This window comes from Leptonychotes weddellii, chromosome 11 (assembly GCF_054177405.1).
Source record: "Leptonychotes weddellii isolate Sample4059 chromosome 11, ASM5417740v2, whole genome shotgun sequence".
Classification (NCBI taxonomy): Eukaryota; Metazoa; Chordata; class Mammalia; order Carnivora; family Phocidae; genus Leptonychotes; species Leptonychotes weddellii.
Window position 1 is genome coordinate 8,667,950 of NC_138379.1, and position 13,476 is coordinate 8,681,425.

At 61.5% G+C, this 13,476-nt stretch overlaps 1 protein-coding gene across 5 annotated transcripts in view; it reads right to left on the minus strand.

The window, feature by feature from the left end:
* The window catches only part of DAGLA (diacylglycerol lipase alpha), a 61,999-nt gene that overhangs the window by 34,218 nt on the left and 14,305 nt on the right, over nucleotides 1-13,476 (minus strand). For 3 of the 5 annotated variants that reach the window (XM_081798006.1, XM_081798002.1, XM_081798004.1), the window contains one exon: nucleotides 10,909-11,083. The exons of 1 other annotated variant lie outside the window; for it this stretch is intronic. The gene's annotated coding sequence lies outside the window, so the exon portion shown is untranslated. Of the gene's footprint in view, nucleotides 1-10,908; nucleotides 11,084-12,244; nucleotides 13,125-13,476 lie in introns of those variants that run through there. One more of the 5 variants, XM_081798007.1, reaches the window with a different exon arrangement.

The following is a 13,476-nucleotide window of genomic DNA, read 5'->3' on the forward strand; positions in this document are numbered from 1 at the left end:
GCACCGACCTGGAGGGTGGCAGCCAACCAGTGAGCCCACGGCTGCCTTCCCTCCAGCCCCGGAGTGAATCTTGATTCCATCCTTTCTAGTTGCCTGTGACCCTCACTTCTCCGAGCCTCAGACTCCTCATCTGCAAAATGGGATAGTGAAGGTACCTGCTTCAAAGGGAGTCACGAGGAGTAAGTGAAATAATACATACAAAGCACTCCGCTCATAGAAAGTACTAGCTGCCATTACTGATCTTTATTAATCACGTCTCCTGAGAGCTTAGACCTTTTCCTCACCGCAGCGAGCCCCTACCCCCAGAGGTGTGGCAGGAGTGCTAATTTCTCTGCCCTCTAAGACAACCCTCCTGAACAGAAGGGCCCAGCTCTCTGTCCCTGGCTACCACACCTGCCCTCACCCTTGCCAACCTACGTGATGCCTGACCGACCTCTCCTGGGAGCCCCACCTGCTCATGCTGAGGCGCCACTGGCCCTTCCTCCTTTACCCCGTAAGGAGCCGGTGAGGTGGGAATCACCATCCCGCGGGTCCGCGGGTCAGCGTGTACCACGGAGCTCCATCCAAGGCCATGTTTGTGCTCTTGCTAGAATTCCCTGCGTCTGTGTCTGCAGCCTCAGGACGTCCCACTGCTCAAACTCCGGACACCCCAAGGGGCAGAGGCCCACTATTCATGCCCATCTGCCCTCCGCATCCTATTCACCCGCCCCCTGCTGCTCCCTGTCCAGCCTCCCGCAGGGCCTGTGTGAAAGCCCCTTGCTGGGAGCCCCCCACCCTCCCCACGGCCCCTTCTTCCAGGCAGTTCAGTGCAACGCCCTGGTCTGGCTTCTCAGAGCTTCCTGGAGAGGAGACTCCCTGTCCCGGGGGCTGGCAACACCTCCGAGAGGAATTAGCACCTTCCACTTCATTAGAGGTCCCCTAGGGAGGCTGTTACCAAGAATGCTAAGTGGGCCACACCCAGCCTGACACCTCGCCCCACGCCCAGCATACCCTGAGCCGGTGTGGTCCTGCTGCGCGCCTCGGGCTGTGGGCTGGGTTTCGGGGTCTGGCCCGCCCTGGGGAAAATGCCTCCCAGGGTCTGCATGGGCCCCGGATCCACGGAGGGGCCACCTCCGTGGGTGGCGTGGCCATCTAGGGCACGGGCCAGCCTCCTGGGCGATTGGGTTTCACTTCTACCATTCCCTGGGCATCAAGGAAGCAGGCAGGCATCGAGTGACAACGTAACCCTAGCTCCTTCCCAAGGGGGGAGATCTGCAGAGTTCCCGTATGTAACAGCAAGAGCCAACATCCTCTGCCCCACAGAACATGGATGGAGGTTAGCATGGGGGGCTTTCAACTGCACACAGGCCTGGGCCCGGGCCCCACCGCTATGTGGGCCTCCTCTTCTGTGTCCAATGAAGGGAAGTCAATACTCTTCAAAGTGGGCTTCTGGAAGCCTTCAGGGACCCCCAGATAAGGGGAAGTGGCCAGAGCAGGCAGGGCTGGGGCTTCCCGGGGCTTGCATGCTATGTCAGTCAGAGTTGATGTTAGCTGCTTTACATATGGGGGTTCCTTGTAACATTTTACTGGAACGAAACAGTCTCAGTGCTTAAAAACATTTGGGAGGCACTGGACAGGATGACCTCTCAGGTCCACTCTGGCCTTGACTTTTTGACTTCTACCTGGTTTTGGTGTAGAACTGCCAAGGAGAGGACCTTGGGGCTCCAGGCAGGACCCCAAACTAGTTCTACAGTCACAGAGTCTGCCTGGCCTGAGCCCCAAGGGGAAGAAGGGTCACAGGAAACACCGCGGCAGGGGCTCCGACTGGGGCCTGTGGCTGACTCGGCTCCCCTTCACACACCCCTCCCCTGCAACCACTCCCTCCCACCTCCCAGGGCACTACAAAGCTGGACCCAAGCCCCAGCTACCCCGCGGCCTCCAGGAAGGGGTAGGGGCTCAGAAGGTCCTCTGCTCCTGGATGGAGGGCAGGGCTAGCCCTGCTTTTGTCTTCTGCTCACTCAGACGTCCACTGAGCTGCGACCTTCAGAGCGCAGCGCAGGGACCATTCCCAGGACAAATCAACTACAGAACCCTGCGCTTCCTCCTTTGTAAGCCGGGATGGTGATGACAGTGCCTCCCTCGTGGGGCTGCTGTGAGGACAAAGTTCAAAGCCGTAAAGTGCTGAGAGCAGGGACCGCGCAGGGGAGGTGCTTGCCAGCATTAGCTACATGTACACACAGTTTACGGCTTTAATTAAATCAACCCCCTCCTCAAAAGCATATTATGGCTCTGAAATGCCCTTTAAATAAGATTAAAGCTGCCAACCACTGGCTGTAAAGCTCTCCACCAACTGCCCCCCCTTCCATCCCTGCCCATCGGACTAGCCCATTTCCTGCTCCTATGTCTCTCATCCGCTCAGAACTGAGCAAGCCCAGGGGTTTCCTCCTCTCCAGATGGCCCACTCACTTCAGGGGCCCCTCCCTAGTGACGCTCAGGGCCTGTCCCCGGTTGGCCGTAAGCCCTTGTCCTGCCTGATCAGCCTCCCACGGGCCAGGGGAGCCAGGGCCCATGTTCCTGCGGGCTCCTGGCCTGCCTGCTGCACCTTCTCCTGCTTGCGGGTGCTCCCAGGGAGAAATCTCAGCTCCCCCTGCCTCTCTTCCAGCCTGGGGGGATGGGCCTGGAGGCTGTGGGCAGTCTGGAAATGGGGTAAGCCTGGGAGAGGAGCCCAGGCATCCACTCTGGGGGTAACCACATCAGGCAGCTGACAAACATCAGCCTTCTTCTGTCTGCTCACGCCGGGGCAGGACCAAAGGACCCGCTTTGTATCTGGGTAGGGAAAGGCTCCAAGAGCGCAGGGCCCGGCCAGCTTGCCCTCGGACTCCAGGGCTTGGCGTCATTTTCCTTCCCAGAGGACTCATCCTCAGGGCCTGAGGCCTGACCCTGCCACACTGTCCCTTCCGTGGCCTCTGTCTCCCTGCCTGCTCCCTGGGTGTGGCAGGAGGTGGAGCTAGGTAGGGCTGCATGCCCAGCCCAGTGCTGGTGACCACGGGCTGCGACTGCCACCCTTCTAGCCCACTTAACAAGGACACAGCAGGGAGGTAACAGGCATTTGGTAGGGCCTCTTCCCAGTCACCGTGGGGCAGGTGTCCATGGCCCCATGAACTGCCTGCTACAGGAGGAATGAGGCAGGCCTTTCACAGACCCCTGCTGGCCCCAGGAAGGTCGGCAAAGCTGCTGGGGACTCCAAGGATGAACCTTTCAACAGAGAGCTGATGGCACCAGGAGACAGCAGCAGGCCCAGACACTGAGTGCTAACAGGATGCCCACCTGGGACCAGGGAGACAGACAAGGTCCTGGCCAGACAGGCAGAGGCCAAGGCTCCTGCCAGGCAGAAAGTGGCACCTCATCTCCTCCAGGGCTTGGGGAGGCAGGGTGACGATGCCTGCTCTCACAGCAGGCCCAGCCCTTCACCGCTCGTCCCAGAAAGGCTCCGGAGTGCGGGGTGGCAGTGAGCTAGGGGACCTGGTGGGGGGTGGCCTGCATCACAGTTCCTGCTGACTTCCCCGCCCTTGGTGGCCACTGGCTGCTATAAATACCACTCCTGCCTCTAGATGTTGCAGGAGGTGACCTAGAATCGTGGGCTCTGGGGCCTCCTGGGCGCCTCCTCCCTGCCGGTGTTAGACCGAGCCTGTCTGACTAGAACATCCTGGCAGCCTGGGAGCCCACCGACACCAAGCGGGGCCCTGGCCGGGAACGGGAAAGCCCCAACACCGAGGGGGACAGCTATGGCTTCCAGCCCCGAGTCTGCTAAGACCAGCATTTCTACCATTTTATGGCAAGTGTTGAGGACACCAGGTCCCTGCAGAACAAAGGCTTGGCCAGCCTGCAAAGGAGATGCTGTGCCTAAGGCTCCCAGCTCGGCCCCGACACCACCCACCTCTGGCCTCAAGCTCAGGGGAGAAGGTCCCCAAACCACCTGATCCTGCGCCCCCTCCCCCACTTCCTTGGGCCCACTGTGATGCCAAGATTCTACCTGGTTTCCCAACTTCTCGTCACCCTGGAAGCCTCCCGGAGTGGCCCTGATAGTGCTCTACTAGAATGTGTGGCCCTTGTTCATTCTTCCAGCCGCTAGCATGCTTCTGAGAGGACCCTTTTCTCCATGATAGACCCCTGACAGGCCCAGGCCCCAAGCCCCCTACTTGCCCAGCCCAGGAGCACAAGACTGGAGGTGGCCCTGGGCCCAGCAGCTATGAGGACCCCCAACCCTCCCACAGGGCCAGGGTTTGGTTCCAGGCTCCCTGCCTTGGGGCAGGGGAGGATGTGAAAGGAAGAAAGACTAGGAACAGCTCCAGGGGTGGGCTCCAGGTGGTGCAAATACAGGGGACATCGAATTAAAATGAAATGCGTGCACGCGGCCATTCTCCATCCACCCAGCAAGTCATCAGAGTACCTGCCACACACCAGGGGCTGATGTGGGGCCAGCCTTCTCAGAGCCCACAGGCCAGAAAAAAATAAAGACCTGAAGCTAATCTTCACATACGGCCAGGGAAAATGCCATGACGCGTGCTCCGAGGGGGTGACCCGTCAGAGCCTGAGTGAGGAGGTGAGGACCGGCTGCCTTAAGAACTGGGAGCAGTCTGTAGGACAAGCCAAAGGAAAGAGGCTACAAGGGGAGGGCAACACAGAGGACGCCCCTCAGCAGGAAGGCCCATGAAGGAGGAGGAGGAAGGACCGAGCGGAGACCAGATGAACGGGATAGAAGCAAGAAGGAGGCCCGAGGTGGAAAGGCCAGTGGGCCCAGGGGGTCTGCACTTCATCCGGAGAACAGAGGGCAACCACGGGCCACAGCAGGCATGAGGCTGGAGAGAAGTGGGGGCCCACACTGAGGTTCAGCAGGCAGTGGTGACAGATGGGACGGGGCAGTAAGGGAGAGGGTGCTGTCAAGGACACCCCAGCCAGATGGTCTGTGTAACTGGACAAACACCAAGTGATCCTGACTCCGGAGGCCATCATACTCCAGGAGCCTCTCTCTCCCTGCAGACAGGGAAGGATGGATGGTGCTCTGGTTTCCCCTGACCCTGGAGGAGCACCATTCGAACCCAGGCCTGGGGCAGCCTGCCCCACCCCAACATCTACGTCCTCTCCTGGACTTCCAGTTCAGTCTGGTCCAGCCCTCAGGTGGGCGGCAGGCCCCGGTGTCCGGCCAGCCCACACCTGCTCAAGGGGAGTCACTAGGCTCTTCTCTCACTGCTCAGGGTGCCGGTGTTGAGCTTGAGGTTGGAGGCGTTTCCCCTGAATATTCAACCCCTTATTCTTCCTGCCACCAAGCTCTGACCACAAATACGACCACGGGGAGGGGCCTTAACCCAGGCAGGGGACATCTCAGAGCCGATGCCAACCCCACATAAGAGGGGAAACAGAGGCTCAGAGAGAGGATGTCTGTCTGCTGGTCAACCCCCCACCACCATTTCCAGTCTCCCCACTTAGAAAATGAAGATAGGGATTCTTCTGCTGGCCTGCCTGCCCTCACCTCCTCCCAGGCCGCCCTTGCAGATCACCCCCCAATGCTCGGGCCTACTCTCTGTCCCTCATGCAGCCAAGTGTGCCCTGTCTCAACATCCAGGCCCTCAGGCCTCCCCTCGCCTGGACATGCTCCCCGCCCCTGCCATCTCTGCGTGGCTGGCTCTGTCCCACCACTCAGTTCCTAGCTCAAACCTCGCTCCTCTGACCTGCCTGCCCTATCTCAGCTGTGCCCATCCCTGTCCCTCTCCATCACCTCTCTGTCCCTCCTGCATTTTGCTCTGGGCACTCGCCAGCATCTAGCACTCTCGGCCTTATTGTCTGTCAGCCTCGTTACTACCTGCCTCCCCCCCGCCACTAGGGTGCAGCTCCTGGGGCAGGGGCCCTGCAGGAGGCAGGAACCCACTGAGTCCCTGCTGCTGCAGGAGGAGGAGCTGGGCCAGAGCACAGGCTGAGGGAGCCTGTGCAGAGCCCAGCCCGGAACCCAGGGCTCCTGCCTTCCAGCCCCGGGCCCTCTGCACAGCATCCACTGGCCCCGTTGGCTGGATCCAAGAACTGCCCTCCTCCAGCAGCAGGTGCACCCAGGCCTTCCCGCCCCTGATGACCACGCCACGGGTGAGGCAGGGGGAGGCGGCATCTTTGTTTCACGGATGCAGAAAACTGGCAGGAAGGGGGTGCTGGGTGACTTGCCTGAGGGGGCACAGAGAGAGCGGCAGAGCAATGCCCAAGGCCTGCCGTCTGAGGGGCTCCTCTGCACCTCCACGCCCCGCTCTCCCTCCCCGCCCGCGGGAGGGAGACAAGCACGCGGCAGGGAGGAAGGGAGCACCTCCATGGGTGCTCCCTCTCCCAGCAACAGGGTTCCCCGTGGAACCCTCGTGGCCTATAGCCCAGATCCAGCCTGCCTGGGTGTCAGCAAGAAGAAAAGGGGGGATCTGGCTTCCCCTCCTAGAGCCTCAGCATCTTCATCCGAAAACAAGGTGAGTGACCAGATCATTTCCAATTTCCCTAGGACTCGCCTGTTTAGTCCCCTGAATGCTCAATTTCCAAGGCTCTTCAGTCTCCGGTTCCGGAATGCGATCCCTCGGAAGGCTCAGAGCGCCCTGGGAGGGAGAATGGGCCAGAACAGCCACACTACAGCCCAGCAGTTTACGGGCACCAGCCTGTGAGGTCAGCCAGAACGAAGTTCAAAACCTAACCAGTCGCTGACTTGCCCATGACCGTGACCGAGTGACCGCAGGAAGTCTCTCCACCTGGGTTCCTCTCCAGACGACGCGGATGAGAATGGGGCTGCCTCCTGGGCCACCTGGGGAGCAGATGGCTTGGTAAAGGGCCTGCCCTGCAGGTCCTCATTCTGCCTCCCTCCCCGTGACCCTCATCTGCTCTCTGCCAACTTCCCAGGAGTGTGAGAGCAAACAGGAAGAAGCGGGGGCTTCTTGGAAGGAAAACTCTATAAAAAGCCTGGGCAACGGGATGACTTCCCTTGAAGACAGAGCCCTGGGCCTCTACATCCCTGTCCCCGTGGGCCTAACGCCAGGTTCTCTCCTCCTGGCTCACGCAGGCACAACCCTGGAGGGACCAGAGGCAGGGGCAGCGCAGACGGGGGAGGGGGCTGGTTTCTGGACGCGCGCAGCCCCCTGTGCCGGCTCTTCCACCGCCCTCTACACAGAACCTCCTTTCACCTCTTCTGGGCCTCGGGAGGATGCATGAGATCACGTCTGGGAAGTGCTCAGAGCTCCCCAGAGAGAAAAGAACAGAGGGATCCAAGGTGGGATTAATTATGTATCAATGTGCTCATTTATTAGCAGTTCGATTTACTGCAGGAGCCAGAGTGGGACATGCGTGGAGCCTGGTGTCCGAGAATCCAGGCCTGGTCCTGGGCCCAGCCATGAATACATGTGGGTACGTCGCAGCCCCTTGGACCCCAGTTCCTGTAAAAGGGGGATAAATAGCATCTGAGCGATGTGAGGTAGAGTACGACACAGACAGGTGTTCCCTTCCCCGTGAACGGGGTCACCAGGTACCAGACCCACAGTGCTGCCGTGAGGAGCAACAGTTGGGTACGGGGCATGATACACATCGGGGTCATTACTGCTGATGCAGGAGTGGCAGGTGGGGTACAAGGACTGTCCATCCTGGGGTGGGCACCCATCCCTGACCTGCTGGAGGGAAGGCTGGGCAGGGCCTGGCGGCCACAGTGACCTAAACAAGTTACAGCAGACCAACGCTGCCTTCCTCTGCATCTGTCATCCTCCCCAGCTAAGAGGTGGTGGTGGAGGGAACTGGGCTCCCCACAGCCAGGAGCCAGACGCACTCGGCCAGCTCCCCAAGGGCCAGGATGGGAGTGACCAGGCAACCTCCAGCAAGCTGTGCCCACCTGGGAAGGCTGTCCCTAAGCCTTCTCTCGGCCGCTCTCTGTTTACAGAGCTCTTTGCCCATGGAGGGGGCCACGCAGCCTCTTGGTGACAGCCTGCTTGTCCTCACAGCTTGTCTGACAGGTACCAAGTGGCGGGGAGACCACGGGCCGGAGCAGTGGGTTTGCTAAAGGCCACAGTGCAAAGCAGGCTGGACACCCCATGGCATGCCGAGGTTCCTCACCCTCGCAGGACCAGAGCCACTCGGTAGGCTGACCAGAGGCAGGACTGCCAGGAGGGAGGTGCTGGCTCCCCGCCAGCTGATGCAGGCAGGCCTCTGCCTGGGGTCCCAGCTGCAGTGAAGAAAGGGCCTCTTCCCTGGGATGCCAGATCCAGCCTGCCTCTGTCTACCTAATCTATTCCCGTCAGCTGCGAGGAGCAGGTCCGTGGCCTCAAGGAGGCAGCAGCACATTCCCCGGTCAGCGACTGCCCACGTAGCAGAGAGCTCAGTCGGACCAGAGAGAGGGCGCTGGAAGCCTGCTGTCAGGAGGCCAGGCAGAGGGGCAGGCCCAGGGCCCCAGAAGAAATCGTCAGGTTTCTGGGGCTGATTCATCTGAAAAGGGGAGAAGGGCAGGGCAGGGATTGGCTGAGTCCAGGCAAGCTCCCCCCTGGCAGGCGGGGGGCCCCCCCGAGCAGCAGCAGCTCCGAGAAGGAAGGGGGCAAATGCGCCTGAGCAGGATGCTCCTGGCTCGGCCCGTGCTCCTGCCCAGTCACACAAAAGCCCCATTGATGCCGCCCCTCGCCCCCACACTCTGAGGCCAGTGCCCCACATAAGGGCTCGGGGGACCTCTTCTGCTCCTTGCCGCCTGTCCAGCTGCTGCGGCCACCACCGCCCTGGCACGCCAGGCATGCGAGGCCCGGCACTGCCGAGTCACGTGCTCCACGCGGGCGACGCCAGGCCCTGCTGGGGCAGCAGCGGGCCTGGAGGGCTGGCCCTTATGGGCAGTGCGGACCTCCTTGGTCATGCAGAAAAGCTGGAAGCCCAGAAGCGGCCGACCACCTGCCTGCCACCCTTGCCCAGCCTCACCCCACCCCACCCCATCTTCCTGGAGGGCAAATCCTTGGGCAAAGAGTGAGCCAGGTGTGAGTGACACAGCAAACGCAGGGCTGGGAAAAGCAAACACCGCAGGCCACTCCTCTGCTGGGCCTGCTGCCCTACAGGATGGCACTCGGCTGCTCACGGTGGCCTTGCCCGCAGCTGCTGCTGAGGCCCCTGGGAGGAACCTGAGCGTGAGGAGAGGGGGAGGCAGCGGCAGGGGCGAATGGGCAGGGCACAAGTCCTCAGGGAGCCGGGCTTATCATGTTTGGGTGCCAACCCCCCAGGCACCGTGAGCCTTCTCTAGGGGACAGGGTACGTCATCCAGAAGGAGGTGTGCTGAGGAGGGTCAGGCTGACCTGGGCCTGGAGCCTCTGCTTGGCCACGTCCTGGCTGGGGGACTCTGAACAAGTCATGTCCCTGGCTGGGGCATTTAGCAGTGCCCATCTGAGTGGCCCTTGGGAAGGTTAAATGGGACGAGGTCTGTATGGGAAACACTTCGAGCACAGTCTGGCATAGATGAGGGTCTCAATACATGGATGCTGTGCCCAGTGTCACACGGACGTAGGGTAGAGCCGGGGCAGGTCACAGAACATGGGGCGGCACTCCGGAAGCCTGGGCACCTCACCCTCCAAGGGCATACTCACTCAGCTACTCCGTGACCCCCTGGCCTCAGCCTCCAGGGTAGATTTCTCCAGGGGAGGATGCTCCAGCAGCAGGGGGTTGCTCCTGTGGGCCCCAACTCAGTGCAGCCACGAGCCAGGTCCCAGAATCCCTGCAGCTGAGCCAGGCCTGTGCCACCCCTATTCCCTATACAGGGCTTCTGGTCAGGGGAGCGAGGTTTCCCCTTGCAGATCCCCCCTAGTGATGAACGGCGCATGCTGATGAGGCAGCCTGCCCTTCATCTGCTCTGCTTTTTGCCACAGCCAAGCATTCTGCGGGGTCAGAGCACTTCATGCCTCTGTGCCTTTGCACAGAATGCCTTTTCTAATCCTGCTCGCCTGGGAACTCCTCAGTCTTTCAGGGCTTAGCCCAAATACCACAGCCTCTGTGAAGCCTCCAGAAGCCTGCGAACTCCGAAGCAGACCAGATCGGTGTCCCTCCACCCCTCCCCTGAGTACCCTGGCTCCTCACCATGCTGGGAGCTCCCGGAGGGCAGGGCTGCACCCTCTGCCTGCATCCTCGGCACCCAGCTCAGGGCCTGGTGCTCTGCAGCTGCCCCAGAAATGTCAGACCAGGGGGCACCTGGGTGGCTCAGTCGGTTAAGCAACTGCCTTCGGCTCAGGTCATAATCCCAGAGACCCAGGACCGAGTCTCACATCGGGCTCCCCGCTCAGTGGGGAGTCTGCTTCTCCCTCTGACTCTCTCTCCTGTCATGTTCTCTCTCAGTCTCTCTCTCTCTCAAATAAATAATCTTTAAAGAAAAAAAAAGAAAGAAAGAAAGAAAAGAATGTCAGACCAGGCCCTGGGCCTGCTCCCTCGTTCCTCTGAGATCCTGTGGCTGCAGATCCCTGGCTGCGGCCTCTAGAGACTAAGCACTTGAGAACCAGGGCAAGACCGAGCTTCCCTGACAAACAGATGGGGGCTGGAGATCTCCTCTCCTTTGGAGACTTGATCTGAGCACCTAGCCTCACCCACAGTCACAGGTGGCTTTGCGGCCTTGCAGGCTGCCTCCCCAACTTGGAAAGCAGACAAAAGTTAACAGGAGGGGTGAGCAAAGGGACGGGAAATGCAACTGTCACTGCAAGGAGAAAGGGAGTTGCGGCTGCCATCTGCTGTGAACAAGATGTTTGGGGACAGGCACTCCTCAGTTCTGAGGTCTCCCCGCCAACTCAGGGAGGGGGAGCCGCCCCTCTGCAGATGGGAGCCGGTGGCTTAGCCAAGCCCAAGAGGTGCCAGGGACCCCTCCTGCCCACCCGGAGCCCCCGGCTGCCCCCCTCTGACCTCTCATTACTCACTCACCTGACCATGGGGCCAGGAAGCCAGCCCAGGACACAAGCCATGCTGCCTCTTCCAGGGAGCCCCCCTGCAGGCTTTAGGGAGCCAACGCCACAATAATGATGATAATAAGGGTACGATTCCAGCCCAACTATCTGCTGAAGGAACTCTGGGCCATCATCTGACTTGTCCCATCATCCTGGAGAGGAGGGAGGAGGAGACAGAGAGTCCAAGGGGGGGGATCACTGTCGTGCTCCTCAGTTTAAGTGCCTGGCCACCTAGATGCCAGGACAAAGTTCTGGGGCCCTCCCTTGTTCTCTAATGCTGGGGGCTCAGTAAATGACAGGAGAACATCTGGGTATGAAGGAACCTTCTGGGCCCCTGAGTCACATACAATCATTTTAGGAAGGAAGGTAAGGGCCAAGGATGCAGATCCCCTGCCCTAGGCAACGCTGAGGTCAGCCGTGGGCCAGGAGCAGAACCTGGAACTCTGCCCCGCTGCCCAGTTCCCGGGCCCTTGGCAGGCTCCCAGGCAGGGCTGTCCTCTGTCCTTCAAAGAGCGCTGCCCTCAGAGGGCTGGCCCTGCCTTAAGGGCCACGGCGGTTCAGGCCAGGCCTCCCCCGCACCTTGCCTGTCCACGCTGCCTGCTCAGGCCACTGCCAGTCAGACTCACTGCTGCCCCGCCCCCTTGGCTGTGCCCCCCACCCTGTCACTCGGGAGGCTGGGCCCACAGGCCACATTCCTTCCCTGGGCCACCCTGCCCTGTGCCTGCTCGTGGAGGGACTAGTGTGGCCAAAGGGGCCAGGCATGCTTGCAGGGGTTTAAGTGGCCTGTTCATCAGACACACTGGGGCTGCCCCGTGGTACCTGGCCCACAGAAATGGCTCCACTTCTCAGCAGGCCAGGCAGCGGGTAGGGGACTGAGACGTCTGTCCGCTGAGATTGAGCTGGGCCAGGGGCCCAAATGTCACCCTGTGAACCTCGGCCGCAGCAGCCTGCCCCTGGGGAGCTGCCAGGCCTCCGCTATTCCAGCCTGCAGACGTCAGGGGGTGACTCTTCCTCCCATCAACAAGGGGAAGGCAGAGACTCTGGGGCAATCGTTCTGAACTGCACATCCCATCCCACCTCCCCCCCCAGCCCGCCCTACACTGCTCTGCTGCCACCACCCACAGGCCTGCTCGCGAGGCGCACACCCCACATTTCCGTCGGCACGGTCCGCCCCCAGCCCCCCACACCGTGGCTGTGACACTCCACCCTGCTGCCAGTTCTCAGCTGAGGGCGGCACCAGCAGCTGGGGCCGAGGAGGGCCCCGAGATGTGCTCCAGGGCGTCTGTGGGCCTGGAAATCTCACGCAGACTTACGTGAATTCCTCTGGGCTGCGGGTTTTTTCCCCTTTCTCCAAGGGTCCCTGGCCCCTGGCTGGGTCACTGTGCTGGCCCCACTTCCTGCCTCCCCCCCCACTGGGGCCTGTCTGTGCAGTGCCTGGGGAACAAGGGAATCAATGGCTTCTCTATTCTCTGGAGGGAAGGCATTTCACCCTCGGGGCGGGGGGAGACTCTCGCAGGGAGGCAGGGAGTAGCCCTGCTGGTGCTCAGGTCCCTAGATGCCTCCTCACCAGTCCTCCTGGGTCGGGAAGTCCGGTTGTTGTGCTTGATGGAGAGCTTAGGGTCTCCCGCCCCATGGGGGGCCTGCCCACAGCCAGCCCCAGGGACCTGCTCCCCTACTCCCGGGACTCCCCCGTGCGAGTCGCTGCAGCGACTCAGACACCTTCACAAGTAACTCCTGCCTAGGCTGCGGCACAGCCAGGCCGGGGCTGAGTCAGCCAGGGAAATCCCAGCCCGGCGCCCGCCGCTGGGTGACAGTTCCATTGACACCTACGGAGTGGGGCACCCAGCCCCTCCCGGCAGAGGGCGAGAGGAACACCCGGGCTCCCCCACCCCCATTTCCTGTTCCCTGAGAGGGGAGCCTGGCGGTGGCGGCAGGGAGGAGTCACAGTGCCAAGGAGCCCTGCCATAAGGCGCTGGTCCTACAGGCTCTTCAGGCCTCCGGTCCCTTATCCTCGGCATGGCAGTACGGGAGGAGGTGGGGGCCTGGCCTCCACGAGCCATGGGAGCTCCTGCCTGGGACTCGTCCCCCCAGCCACTGGGTATCCTGCTGCCAGGGCCTCAGCACCCCCGGGCCTCACCGGGCCAGGGGCACGGACACCCCCACCTCATGCCTGCGAGGCCCTGGCCTCCGTGACTCCTGCCCGGGCACGCCCACCACATGCAGCCCTGCATCTCAAGGAGGACAGGGTCAAGAGGGCAGTGAGGAGAACAGGCCAGGAGAGGACCAGCCTGAGAGCCTGAAAGGGGAAGGCCAGAAAGGACAGGCACAAAGGCTGCTCCCAGCAGGACATCCTGTCCCTCAAGAAACCGGGCCAGGTCCCCACAAACCAGCCAGACCGGTTGGTGTTAGCGGCCACTTCATTGCTGCGGGCTGAGCGCGCAGGGGAGGGGGTCTGCGAGATCCCGCCTGGGGCAGCTGCAGGCTCTGTCTGTCCTGCGGCAGATTCTGGCCAGTGCCTCACTGTCCACCCCATTACCCCATTCCC